This window comes from Fundulus heteroclitus, chromosome 4 (genome assembly GCF_011125445.2).
Source record: "Fundulus heteroclitus isolate FHET01 chromosome 4, MU-UCD_Fhet_4.1, whole genome shotgun sequence".
NCBI classification, from domain to species: domain Eukaryota; kingdom Metazoa; phylum Chordata; class Actinopteri; order Cyprinodontiformes; family Fundulidae; genus Fundulus; species Fundulus heteroclitus.
This window is the reverse complement of record NC_046364.1, coordinates 29013601-29028107: the sequence shown is the minus strand read 5'-3', so window position 1 is coordinate 29028107 and position 14507 is coordinate 29013601.

Genomic DNA, 14507 nt, shown 5'->3' with positions numbered 1-14507 from the left:
AGACCTTTCATCTCCTCTTCTGCTCCCAGTGCTTATCTGCTTTACTGTTTCCAGATAAATAGTGGGAGGGATGTATAGGGGTGATACATAACCGACAGTCACAGCAGTGGCCTACTTATTTAAACCACACTGACATCATCAGGCAGGAGTTGCCTTCAAGCCCCAATGACACACAGGACAACCAGAGCAGGGAGCTGAATGGCAGAGGGCCATGGAGAACGTGGCATTTAGGCGTAAACAGTCTTGACCACAATGGAGCGTTAATATTATTATAAAGTGTTTCGTATCTCTACATTTATGATATAATGTCCACTATTTTCTGGCTCAGATCGGTTTACATTTTGATGAATGCAAAGAAATGGGTTTAAGAAAAAGCATCTGAAGAACTGATGAGTGCCTTTAACGTGCTGCCCCTTAGTTCTTTTGTTTTCATGTTTTCAGTGATCAATAAATGATACTTGATCCAACGTATACATCCAGAATGTCATAGGGGCCCTTGGAAGCAATATTACTCAGCAGAGGGAGAAAAAAAAATCCCTGTTTGGCATTATGCAACCTCCATCAAGTAAATAGAAATTCAGTGAATTCCTGCCAGACATCTGCCTCATTCATCTTTTTAGTCTCTGAATAATTTTAAAGGGCAGGCTGCTGTGAGCCAGTGTGACTAAGATTGGGATTCTGTCCCTCGAGGCTGAAGTTTTAAAATGCTTTTCCTCTTCACTGAAAAGGTGATGATCCTAATACATCTATTTTTAGACAGTTTGTGGCTCAAGCCAGTTTCATCAAACCAGAGGAAAATAGACGGACAGGTCCCTGCAATAAAGGTTATGTATAAAACAGACTAAGATGCCTGCCGTTGATCGTAAAGGAGAAGTTAATTAATCCTCTAGGTGGCAAAAGTGTTGGTTAGTTGGCCAGGAATGCTGAAATAACAACAAAACAATAAATGCAAATATAAATGTTGTAATTTTGGGAAACTTAAATAGTAAAGTGTTTGTGAAGAAGGTTCAGTCAGAAGAAACCAGAAACAATGTTAAGAGTTCTTGTTTATCTCGATATTCCAGAAAGACACTTTGTGTTCCTTCTAGCGTCACTTAGAAAGAAGGCCGTGATCTACAGAGACCAGAATTAATCGTGTGATAGATTTTCTCATTTCATGGATGGCTGCTTGCTGAAGAGAGTTCCAGTGTGACCCCTGGTGTGCAAAACATTCTGCTGCTAGTGGCCAAAATGTAATGGGCCCTCTACATGCTCCTACACGGATGTACCAGCAATGCTGATGTAATTTAAAGACTATCAGAACCTTTTACTATCTGCAAGCGGCAGTTCAAAAATAGCTGGAAAGATGTGTAAAATGCAAGATAATCCTCTTGTTTGGTAATTATTTGTATCCCTACTTATTTGAAATTTATACAAAATTGTTTTCTTGGCTCTCCCCAGATCAATGTTGTGAGCACAAAAACGCCAGATATGACCGTTCTCCCCCAAAATATTCTTGATGAACCTTCTAGATTCAGCCATCACACCGTCATCCTGGGGCGTCCCGAGTCTTGAAGATCTGAATGTTTTTCCAACCCTAAAGTGTTATCCTCCGAGAATCTTACCTGAATGGGGGTTAACACAGGCCACTCTATCTCATACAGTTTATGAATGAAGTTTGTTCATTTGGAAAATCAAAAGTATTAGAAAAAATCAGTAAAACAAGTCCGTCCGTCCGTCCGTTGTCTTCCTCTTCTCCGGGGCCGGGTCGCGGGGGCAGCAGCTTCAGTAGGGAGGCCCAGACGTCCCTCTCCCCAGCCACTTGGGCCAGCTCCTCAGGAGGAACCCCAAGGCGTTCCCAGGCCAGCCGGGAGACATAGTCCCTCCAGCGTGTCCTGGGTCTTCCCCTGGGCCTCCTCCCGGTGGGACGTGCCCGGAATACCTCACCAGGGAGGCGTCCAGGAGGCATCCTGACCAGATGCCCGAGCCACCTCAACTGGCTCCTCTGGACGTGGAGGAGCAGCGGCTCTACTCTGAGTCCTCCCCGGATGACTGAGCTCCTCACCCTATCTCTAAGGGAGAGCCCAGACACACTACGGTGAAAACTCATTTCAGCCGCTTGTATCCGGGATCTCGTTCTTTCGGTCACGACCCAAAGCTCGTGACCATAGATGAGGGTAGGAACGTAGATCGACCGGTAAATTGAGAGCTTCGCCTTTTGGCTCAGCTCTCTCTTCACCACAACGGATCGGTACAGCGCCCGCTTCACAGCAGACGCTGCACCAATCCGCTTGTCGATCTCCAGCTCCATTTTCCCCTCATTCGTGAACAAGACCCCAAGATACTTAAAACAAGTAATTATTAGTTAACTCATTAAGTTAAGTCATTATTAGTTAACTCTCAGTCTGTCCTTTTGTTTAGTAGAATGATGAAATGTTTTAAATTGTGCACTTAAAATAGCTTCAGGCAGGAAACCTTTCTGGGTCTCTCCCTGAGTCTAAAAAAGCAAAGTTCTGACCCACAGAAACAGAACCAAGGGAGCAGGGATATGTTTTATCTGGGGACGTTTTATCGGATAAATGTTTGGTTTACGTCTTACCCTTTGTTACTGCAGTCCGATGTTTTCTGTGACGTTCCTGTCCATTTGTGCTTTGTCTTCCACACCCCAGACTTTCTCACCATGCTTTAGTGATTTTTAAGATATTATTTCCCATTTGCATCCGATTTGAACAGCTTTCTACCCACCAGTTTAGCTGGAAATCAGGACTATGAGAACCGCACCTCCAGAGATCCAGCCCTGTTCATTGAGTGGCCTACGTAAGTTTTTAGGATTCTTCTGCTAAGGTGGTGTTCTGGTGTTTGGAAAATTAACACCCCAAAGTGGTTCTGTAATTTCAAGAACGTCTTTTGAGGGGATGGACTCCTGCACATTATTAAAGATTTAGCAAATTACGTGACATCTGTAAAGACAGAACCCTGAATCATTCTCCATTTAAAAAAGCTTGACAGGAAAAACATCTAACACACAATAACACATGATGAGTGTGCCTTTTAATAACCAAACAGTACACTAAATAATCATAAAAATATTATAGCCAGCTCAAACAAACATCAGTAGGCTAAACAGGTGGAGATCTTTTAAAATCATGAGTATATAACTTGCAGGAAAATTTGTATGAAATACAAATTTTTTTTAGCAGGTGCGACATCTAAATGTGTATATATATATATATATATATATATATATATATATATATATATATATATATATATATATATATATATATATATATATATATATATATACATATATATATATATACATTTATATATATACATTTATGCCCACTGGTCCTTTTCTGAAGGACCAGTGGGCAAAAAGCCACATAATGTTTTTGGCTGCACTATAATTTTAAGTAATTGTGGTTACAACATTGGAAATTCTATGAACCCTGACACTCCCTGTCTGTCTGATGCTACGAATCAGAGGAGAAGTTGGGCGGCTGCCGCAGTTGTGCCAAGCTAGCGCTAACCACTGCATGATGTCTAAGAGGAAGAGGAGTAGGAGGAGGGAGAGGTAAGGAGGGGGTTTGTGCACGCTAGGGATCAGGCCTTCGCAGAATTCTCCCAAAAGCTCAAATAAATGGCCATCAAATAAAGAAACACATTTGAGGGGAATTAATGGCAGTAGGGGTAATTTTTATTTTCAAATATTCATGGACAAAGGAAAAAATGTGGGGATCCAGTAGATAGGGAACTTTTTTCGTCCATGGCAAAATGCCGATTGTTTAAACACCACCGGGCGTCTATCTGTGCATGTGCCTGGGTTACAGTTTTGGAGGTGAGAGAAGGAGCCGGGGGAAATGGAGATCCTGGAGGTGGGTCGAGGATGGAGATGCGTGTGTTCCAGGAGGGATTCTACCAAAAATGGAGCAGATGGAGAGCTTGAGATCCAGATGGACAGGAACACAGTGTCTTGGAGAGTGGGCAGGGAGGAGGAGCCTGGAGATGAAGGAGATGTACTGGACGACTGTGTAGGGGGGGAATTTACAGGGGAGATCTGTCATGGAGACGTTTACAGGAAGGATTAGGGGTTGGTGTGGAGAACACGAGGAGTCAGCTGAGCAGAGGTAAGTATGTACATCATGTATGTAAAATAACCTTCTACAAAGGAAAACAGAATACTCAAGGAGATAGCGAGAGGAAATAACACACTTGACTCTACCAAGAAGGCTGACCATCAGCCAGAGCCTGGTCCTTTAACATGTCCCTCCATCGCCAGCACTGAGACAGAGTGATCGCAGACAGGTGTGCGATCTGCAGCAGACCGGCCACACTCCCCGGCAGAGATCCTCTCTGCAGCGAAGGATCACACACACACACACACACACACACACACACACACACACACACACACACACACACACACACACACACATATATATGTATATATATATATATATATATATATATATATATATATATATATATATATATATATATATATATATATATATATATATATATATAATGTATGCTAAGGCTGTGATTTGTATTGTTTTCAGGTACTGTTCCATGATGTAGTTGTTAATATTCCTCCTGTAACAGCATCATTCATTTTTTTAATTTCCAGTCAGAAATAGTTATAGTTTTCATCATCTTGCTCAATCTGTCTGTGTGAATTTCCCTGCTTGGCAGATACACGCTTGTCTGGTGGCTCCTTGGGTGCAGATGCTTCATTTCTGTGTCTTTGTAACACTGTTGCTTTTTCTGCATTGGGTGTAAACTCAACCCCCAGCCCTAAGCCTGAAGGACCGCAGTGCATACTTTGGTCAGGCCCTCAGTCCTGCACTTGTTCAGTTAAGTCAGCTCTAGTCTGATATAGATTAGCTTTAAGGGTCCCTGAGGTGCACAAGTAACCACACCATAATGAGGTATGAGTGCAGATGTGCTTTGAGATTTTAAAATTTTCTGGAAGAAAATGTGTAAAAAAGCTACAAGAAGAAAAACAATTAGAGATATCTTAGTTTCTGATGTGAAGTCTCAGGGACATTACAAACAAATTTAATTATTCCCTTCTTTTGTTTCTGTTTAATGAGGATTTGAATAGGATGTTAAGAATAGCCTTTTGTTTCATCCATTTGAAAAGCAAAAGGACTGCAGCTTTCAAAAAGTGGTGATACATTACTTGTAAGTCAACATTTCCTTTGCAAAAAACATTGCAGTTGTGCATTCAAATTAAAAGAAAGATTCAATATGTTATCCGATACACTGTTATTAAGCTTAATGAAGCTTGAAAAAAATCTATCCATCTACTGTGTACACCCATTTATTCTTGTAGGGTTGTGGGGGGAGCTGGTGCCCCTTCTCCAGTGTTCATCAGGCAAGAGGCGGAGTACACTCAGGACAGCTCACCAGTCCATCACAGCGCAACGCAGCGGTAAACAGGACGAATAACACACTCACAGGACAATTTACAGAGATCAGTCAACCTGTCATGTTTTTTGGACAGAGTTCCCTCAGAAAATCTTTAAAAGGAACTGTGAAAAATATGCTGGCAGATAAGAGGTTGTAAATAACAAAACTGTTATATAAAGATTCAACAGATTTGTATCAGTTCTCCCATGAATCCCAAATAGAGAAGAATAAGTAAGGGATTAACAGGCAGGCTTTAAACAGGACGCTCAAGATTTCCTCCCTCAGTGCCATTCATGCATAGATGTGCTGAACTCAGATCCGGAAGCCTGCAGTCATTTACAGCTTGTTTCTACTCCCACTGACCATTTCACAAGGCTAAATGTTATCAGCTGCACAAATGGAACCAAAAAACAGTGACGCGATGGGTGCTTAGATAAAAAGAATATCTGAATAATTTAACAAAGGCACCAACAATGATATAAATGTATAATGAGAACTCTGGTAACAGTTAAAATGCAGGACTGTAAGCACTAGAGGCTAAGAATACATAAAAAATAAAAAACTCGCTGACATGTGATGAAATTAATTTCTTTGTTCACAGACTATTACACAGAAATTACATTCCTATGGTTACTGTACATGATTGCTTATGTTGAAAACTTTTCACCCCCGTCAGAAAATAGTGTTTAGTTTTATGCAAGATATACTGAATGCTCTGCTCAGGCCAAGGTCAAGGATATATATAAACACCTAGATAAAACGTAAAGTTGTTGTGTTCTTCTCCTGACTGCTACCTTATCAAATTTTGATCCTTGCAGGATGTGTCTTATAGTAAGTGATACACATAAGCAAATGTCAAGAAAAGTCCTAAAAACACAGAATGCTAAATCTAAATCAGAGGGTGCTTCAACACAATACTTGTGTATTCGTGTGCACACTTAAGCAACTAGGATATTTTTAACGTTTTCCCTCTGACAGTTTTTTTTTTTAAATTGTTTTTAGATGAATAATACGTCATATTAATGGTGAAAGTGTTTTTAAAATTATGTATTTGGGTTTAATTTATTCAAATTACAAAAACCTGGCCTTGCAACAGGCGCGTGTCTACTGTTTAAATCCAATTAATGTCATCACTGTAGATTACAGTTATTAGCCGAGGTCTTGGAACAGACGGAGGATCATTAGCAGTTGATCATGGATTGGGTTCAGTTTCATTGTAAAGCCTCACAGTGTCAACATGAAAATGTTACAATAATCTGAACAATGAACCCTGAAGAAATGTAGAAAGAGAAATGTTTGGTCGTGTCGGAGAGATGCTTATGTGTTTTTGATCTTCTTAATGTCTTTGACTTAAGTTGCATTGACTTACATTTTGTAATTAAGACGTATTTTATCTTTTAGGAACAGCAGTTCTGTTTTGAGTCTTGAGTGTAATCACATCCCCTCGTCCCACAACCTAATTAATGCTGCTCTCCACATCATTTGCTTGTGCTGAGGAAGCTTGATTTGCCAGAGATTTCTGTGCCCGCAGAGATAGAGAAGATTAATGGCAGCTATTCCAGAGTATGGTTTCCGTGTCTGACACAGTCCCTTCATTTCCCTCTCCGTCTCCACAGTTGCTCTGCTCTCGTCTCCTCTCTCCTCTCGGAAGAAGGTCAGCCGCTCTTACTGTGGTTAAACTACTCCATCTGTCTCTGCTGCCTTCCTGTCTTGCCAGCCTTGGAGCAGCTGATGGATCTCACACAAGTGCAGTTGTTTCAGGGATGATTCACAGCCCTCGCCAATGCATGTGTGTTTGTGTGTCTTAGATTTTTATTTAGGTCAGATACTTTGGTCTGTAATGCAGTTTGTTGCACTTCTCTCTCTCTGTGTTATTGTATTAAAGTTCTCCGCCACCCACTGAGGATTACCTTCTTTTTTCATCCCCACATTATTGAGCTTTATTACGCCTCTCTGCCTTATCCATCTTTAGACCCTCTGTCGATCTATTTTTAGCAGGTTTTCATGTTACGTTGTGTGCAGAAACATGACTTAGGTGGACACACAGAGAGTCGTTCAATACAAAGCACAGTATTTAACAAATGACCAGATGGCGGGCATAAACAGATTTGTGAGGTCGCTGTAAAGTGTGAGGAGAAGATCAAGGGTTTGGCACGCACACGTTCACGCACACACACACACTTCCACACTGACCGTATTAATGCTTATTTCATCTCAAACATGTTGTTGTTTTCTATCAAGACTGAATATCAAATAAAGTAGATGACATGGTGCAAGCCATAATTGCACGTTTAACAGTTGCTTTTATAGCAGGTATGGATGGCAGTATAGCACAATACAGCAACAAACAAAAATGCAAAGTATTTTCATCACAAAAACATAAGGAAAAAAAACACATTGAAAAAAGTTCTTGGCAGAGGCATAATAAAGGAAAGGAAAGAAAATTTGGACCACAGACTGTATTAATATGTATAATATTAGCTAACAGTCAAAGGCAACTCTAAACAAATATGTCTTAAATGTGATTTAAAGGAACTCAGTGTTTCAGCATTTTTGCAGTTTTCTGGGAGTTTGTTCCAGATAAGAGGAGCATAATAACTAAATGTTGCTTCTCCATGTTTGGGTCTGATTCTGTGGAGCAGACCTGTGCTACAGGACCAGAATGGTCCAGTCTGGAAGGCTGCTTCAGTAACAACAACTCTTTAATGTGTTTCATGGCAAGCAATTCAGTGATTTCTAAACTAACAGAAGTATTTTAACGTCTATTCTCTGAGATACAGGGAGCCAGTGTAAGGACTTTAGAACTGGGGTGATGTGCTCTACTTTCTTAATCTTAGTGAGGACGCGGGCAGCAGCGTTCTGGATCAGCTGCAGCTGTCTGATCCACTTTTTACGAGGGACTGTTAACCGTTGCAGTAATCAATTCCACTAACGATAAATGCAAGGATACTGCTGAAACCTTAGTCCTCTGATTGTGGAAAAAGTTCTTCAAGTGGTAGAAGGGTGGCTTTTTAATTTTCTTTACTTGTCTCTGAGTTCTGAGCTCATCCCCACACCCAGATTCAGGTCTGATCAGTGGTTACTAGCTGAGGTAGCTGAAGATGAGCGCTGACTCCTAGTTGCTCCTCCTTTGGTCCCAAGGAAAAATTATACAATAAATTATTATTATTATTATTAGTAGTAGTATTATTAGTGTGTGTGTGTGTGTGTGTGTGTATGTGCGTGCGTGCGTGCGTGTGTGTGTGTTTAACCCTAAAAACCAGTAAAGTCACATGAGGAGCGACTTTAACATGTATTCAAAAAGAAGAATGCATCTGTTAACAAAACAACGTCATTGTTATTCAGTCTGCTCAGCAGGGTCAAAGGCCAGAGTAGCTGAAATCAAACTCATCTCACTGTTTGAAAAGGGGGGCTACCTGTCAGCAAGCCTGTGTTAATCACTGAGTGAAGCTCATGTGTGTATACTATCTTGCTGTGTATGTGTAGTCAAACTGAAAAAATAAAAGTGCCTTTTTATCACATCCTTACATTATGCTGTTGTTATTAACTATTGATATTATCTATAATTCATTGTATTATTGTTTCTTCTTTAATTTATATTTCCTTGCTGTTGTTCATGTTGTGTTCTAAGGAAGAAAATGAAGAATTAATAGTTTATATCCAAAGCTATTTTAGCTATAATCAATGAACAAAGACGAAAGCAAATGTTTGTTTTTTTTGACAGTTAAGAGGGATTAATGTTTTAAATTTAAATTTGATTAAGTCCTTTGTCTGCACTATAGGTCATTATGTATTTCCAGAAGATATGTTGTACTGTCTGCTAATTTGTTCTTGTTTGGCAAGATAAGATACTAGTTACTTTTAAGATCACGACTTAACAAAAGCATAATAATAATGTTACTTTTCCCTAAAGGCCATGTTGGTTTGGATAGCTTTTTTAAAATCATTATACTTATAATAAAAAATTGTTTTTTGTGTTTCCTCGGGTTATCCTTTTCTAATATTGAATATTGTTTAATGATCCGACAAATCATGTAAATCAAGTATGGGAAAAAAACAAAAACAGAAAAATACGTAATCTGTCTCATGCCCTATCAGAATAAATTACAAATATTTTCCTTTTGCCAGGGATATGATGAACATCCCTGGCAAATTTCTTTCAATATCTCTTCAACAGTATACCACTTGTCTCATTTTCAATTCGTCCTTTTCAGCTTCAAATTCTATGCTGTTTACATTTTTCTTTTTGAGTCAGTAAATGTGGGTCACATGGGGTCTAAAGTGCATGCCTTGCCTTGCAACTCCAGTATCACGACAAAAATGTAACAAGTGACCTTTGTCCAGGCTCTTGTTTTTTCTCCCCAGTTATTGGCTTACATAATGAAGTCTTTTAACAATTGATGAACTTCAGAGGAATTTACTTCATCTTAGAGATACATGCCTCATGCATGCTGTAGTTGTGTAAAGAAGAGGTCGGATGCAAATTCATTGGGTCACAGAGGACCTCTGCGTTTGTTTTGTGTGCCTGTCAGGCAGCAGGTGTTGATTCACTTTGCAATAGCTTTACCGTCCCCACTTCTCCAGCCTTTCATGACAAACGTTACACTAATTATTTAAGAATAAAAACTACATATTTTCATGAATTTACAAGAAAAGCCACAATGCACACAAATTATTATTATTATTTTCTTATTAACAGACATTTTTAAAAGCAATAAATTTATGATGCAGGAATCTGACATTTTAACACCCCAAATTAAAAATATATATATTTTTGTCATAGTTTTTTGTATTTTAGGATGTAGCTTAGCAGGGCTTACTTAGACAGTTTGTTAGAGGTTTAGATTGATATGAAAAAAGAAAAACAATCATATAAGCTAATTTGTCTAAAGCATTATTTTCTAGATAATTTGCTTTTCATTGAGTCATTTAAAATATGAAATTTCACAGGAAAGATGTTTTATTATAAATATGAAAAACAAATAAACCCCCCAGAAATGATGTTTTGTACAAAGCAGAACTACAATAAGACACGGGGGGAGGTGATGTGAAAACTGAAAATGTATCATTGCACAGCTGCATCTACAACGTTTCCATTGTGCAAATTCTTTAGTTTTTAAACCAAGTAACTATAAAGAAGAAAACACATTAATTTCAATTCTACTTGCTCAAACTACATTTGGGACTTCCTAGTAAGCTGTCCTCTGATGAATAAACATCTCTAATATGTAAATAAAACAGAATGTGTCTATGGTGCACAAGCAAGTGTGGATGGACTTAACAAATATGTTTGCTTAATTACAGTTGTACATTCATTTTGTCTTTGAAAGTCTGAAAGGAAATTTATAATTGACAGCAGATATTTACACACCCTATATGAAAACACAAATAACAGGTTTTCTTAACTATCTGACAATAAATAAGGCTGAAACATTGCCTATGTGGTGTCATTAAAATTATTTCTGCTTAAAAATGCCAGAAAAATGGAAGAGAGGCATTTTAAGGAGTTTTTTTTTTAGTACTTTTCTGCAAATGTATAAGTTTGCGTGCAATAAGATCACCCAGTTGACGATAGGTTAGTTCACAATGTTTGAGTTAAATGGACACTCACATCTAAAATGAGTCATAGTCTTAAGAAGAGACCTGTGAACTTTTATAGGTATGGTTCATCCTGGGCAACAATTTCAAGAAGCCTAACCGTGGTATGTTGGACTGTTCAATTTGATAAAAGTATAAACAGCATGAGACTCTACAGCCATTCTGGATCTGAGAGGTGAACAGGTTTTGATGGAAGCTCTCAGTATCAGCCCCAGAAACAAAGCAAAAGTCTTAGTACAGATGCTGGCTGAAGCTGGTAGGAGAGGGTGTGCGTTTATTGTTAAACAAATTATGCAACAGTGTGGGATGATAGGCCACTCAGAGACGAAGAAGCTGTTTCCCCAAAACCTACACAAAATTTTCTGATTGCAGTTTCCAACTGCACGCATAGACAAAGACCTTAATTTTGGAAACATGTTCTGTGGTCTAATAAAACCTAAATGGAAAGGATTAGTCGAATAGCATTTGTAAATCTGGAGTAAATTGGGAAATTTGGAGCCTCCAGTTAGATTTATTAGAAATACAGGTTTGGCAGCATCGTGTGGTGTGGGTGTTCTGCTTAAGGTAGAAACTAATGCGCTTTAGAAAATGGCTGACATAATGAGCAAAGAACCTTATGTGGAAATAATGACGTCTCCAGACATCAGCCAGAAATTCGAAGGTCCTAAATGAGCCTTTCAAATGAAAACTGATCCTAATCATAAGGGAAAATTAGTTACAAACTGGTTAATATTTTTGGAGTGACTGTCACAAAGTCTAGAAAATAAAATAAATTGTCAGCAACGCTGACATTTATGATTAAGTAGGCTGGCCCACTAACCTGTCTCCTCAGTTACACACGTTGAACCAAAACTTGTCTGAGAACCTTTTAGCATGCAATGTAACCTTAGACCTTGAAGAGAGTAACAAAAGAAAATCTATCTTATTATTGTAAGATTTAGCAAATGCAAATAAATTAAGTCATAGCAACTGACCTAAAAAAAGAAAAATACTGTTTAAGTCATTATCAGATAATGATGTGAAAATATGTCATTTTACACAGCGTAAGTAGTCTGCTTTGAAATGGTTATCTGATCAGCATCTGGAAATCTCCTGTAAATAATGAATGGCTTCACTGTTAAAAAAAGTTCACTTTCCAGCCTGTGCTGACAGCTGGCAATCCTTTTTAAACAAAGTCCTTTGCGGTGTTTTGAGAACTGACCAAAAGCTTTAAGCAGTGAAACATAACCCATAAGATTATGTAGTTCATAAGGGATTAAAGAGAAAAGGATAGTTTGGGTAAATAAAGTTTCATAAAATGTGTATTAAGGAGTATCTGTCAGAAGGTGGCACTGTTGACTAAAGCTTCCTCCCATCTAATCACTGGAACTTGTCAGATCTCGAAGGTTTTTGCTGCACAAGTAAATCACACAAAGACGAGAACTGTTTTCTTACATTGCCTGGCGTGTTTTAAGAAATAGCAGTAGAAGCTGTGGTACTGAAGAATATCTGTCCGAACATTTTCTCCCAATGTTGACACAGTACAAAACCTGCATATTTGCAGCCAAATTTGCACCTATTGTCTGCAGCCAGTGTGTTTGTGCATAAATTAATTTACTGGACCTGGGTGTGTTAGTGCATTCACTTGTGAGTATTTTCCTGGCATGCACACATGGAAAATACATACATGTACACGTGTGTCTGGCATAGGCAGATGGGTGAACCACAGGAAATCAGCGGCCTATAGTGCAGGAGGAAATTATTATCCCACATGGCTCCGCTGCTGCTGCTGCTTGACACCTCGGCCAAAGTGACCCCCACCCTTCTTTTTTTCCTGCCTCCGTGGATTCAACAACCTATGGAGAGACTATCAGCATAGCTGCAGAACTTGTCATGTTTTCTCGAGCATGCTTTCTGCAAACGCATGTTAAATCTTATTTGTTTGCTTTGATTTACAAATTAAGCTCAGGTGTGTCGACCAAAAAAAGACTGTTACTATGGATGTGGCTCACCAGTTTTATGAAGGTAGTAGGCTATGTAGCATTTTCTCCTGAGAAAGACTCAAAAAGGTGAGCAGTCAAGGAGGAGAGATAAAGCAAAGTGGAGATGGTGGAAGAATCTACCAATAGTGATAAGTTTTAATGAAATACGAAAAGTATTTCACAAAAATGTGAACTAATGACCCGTGGAGTTATTTGTATTCAAGCATTTACAGTACAGAACTGTAACTTATAAAATAGAAACAGGAAATCCCCTTCAGGTGGTACTTACCCAGATTGTTAGGTGTAAACAAGCATTGCAACAAATCCACTAAAACAACGATGTGTCTTTGTGATGCCACTTAGATTCCCACTGACATAAAGAACTGTCAAGACAAATAACAGAATTTGAACAAAGTTGTGTTTTTGCTGTTTTATTTTTACAGTCAATATGAAATGTTGTGAGAAATCCGCTCTCCAAACAACAGATCTGCAGGTTGGAACTGGTAGAAATTTAATGTTTCTTTTTTCCGAAAATGTTTTAATCAGTTTTGCATTTATTGCAGCTTCAGAAATTGAACAACCCTTTGGGATAATGTGGGTAAAATGCACAGAAACCATGAGGGTATTGTTTTTGTTGATTCTGTCTTTGCATTGTCTGCAATTAAGTGTGTTTTGTTTAAAATTGTGTTTCTTACTTGATTGCTTTTGTCTTCACCCGTTGAGCAAAACGTCCACTATTGGGACAATAAAGCATCTGTCATGTTCTGGCTCAGGAAGAACACAAACACAGATAAACTGGTAGATGAAAGATTTTAATAATAAAATCTATATAAAACAACTTACAAGGAACAGGGCAGGGAAACAAACCATGAGAAAGAAAGAAAATCAGGCAGATCAACGGAGCAACAGGGAGCACCATGTCAACGGAAGAAATCACAGATGAATAATAAGAACCGGGATCTTAAACACAGAGGGACATGTGGAGAAAGGTGAGGCAAAAACAGGTGAGAGCAGATGAAGAACAGCTGATACCAGTAAAGATGGAGGACCTGAGGGGAGAACAGGAAACTGAAAGAGAAACACGTGAAAGGAATCTAACAGAAATACTACAAAATGTACAAAGACCGAAATGTGAACTCAATCAACAAATGAACCAATGTGGCAGAAACTAAAAAATATAAACAGAAAGATGAGGAAACCCAAACATCATGAGAGTATCTTTTCTATTCTATATTTAAGTCTCAGATCTGTAACTAAATCCAGTATGTCACCTGCAAATGACTAAGTGACTGCTCTCCTCAGCTCATCTCTGACTGGCTACTTTATTACATCTCACTGTGGAACCACAGACGGTCTCCTGATGCTGGTCTGTTCCATTTTCTTCACTCTTAAATGAGAATATTCTGTGAGATTTCAGTGTGCCAACCCTGACCCGACACAATAACCTGCCTGTTGATATCCACAAATACCCACAAAGTAGCAAAACATTACTTATATTGTCCAGTTGCTCCACGTGAACCAGCCTGCGTTCAGTTCTGGTTCTTTCTGTGC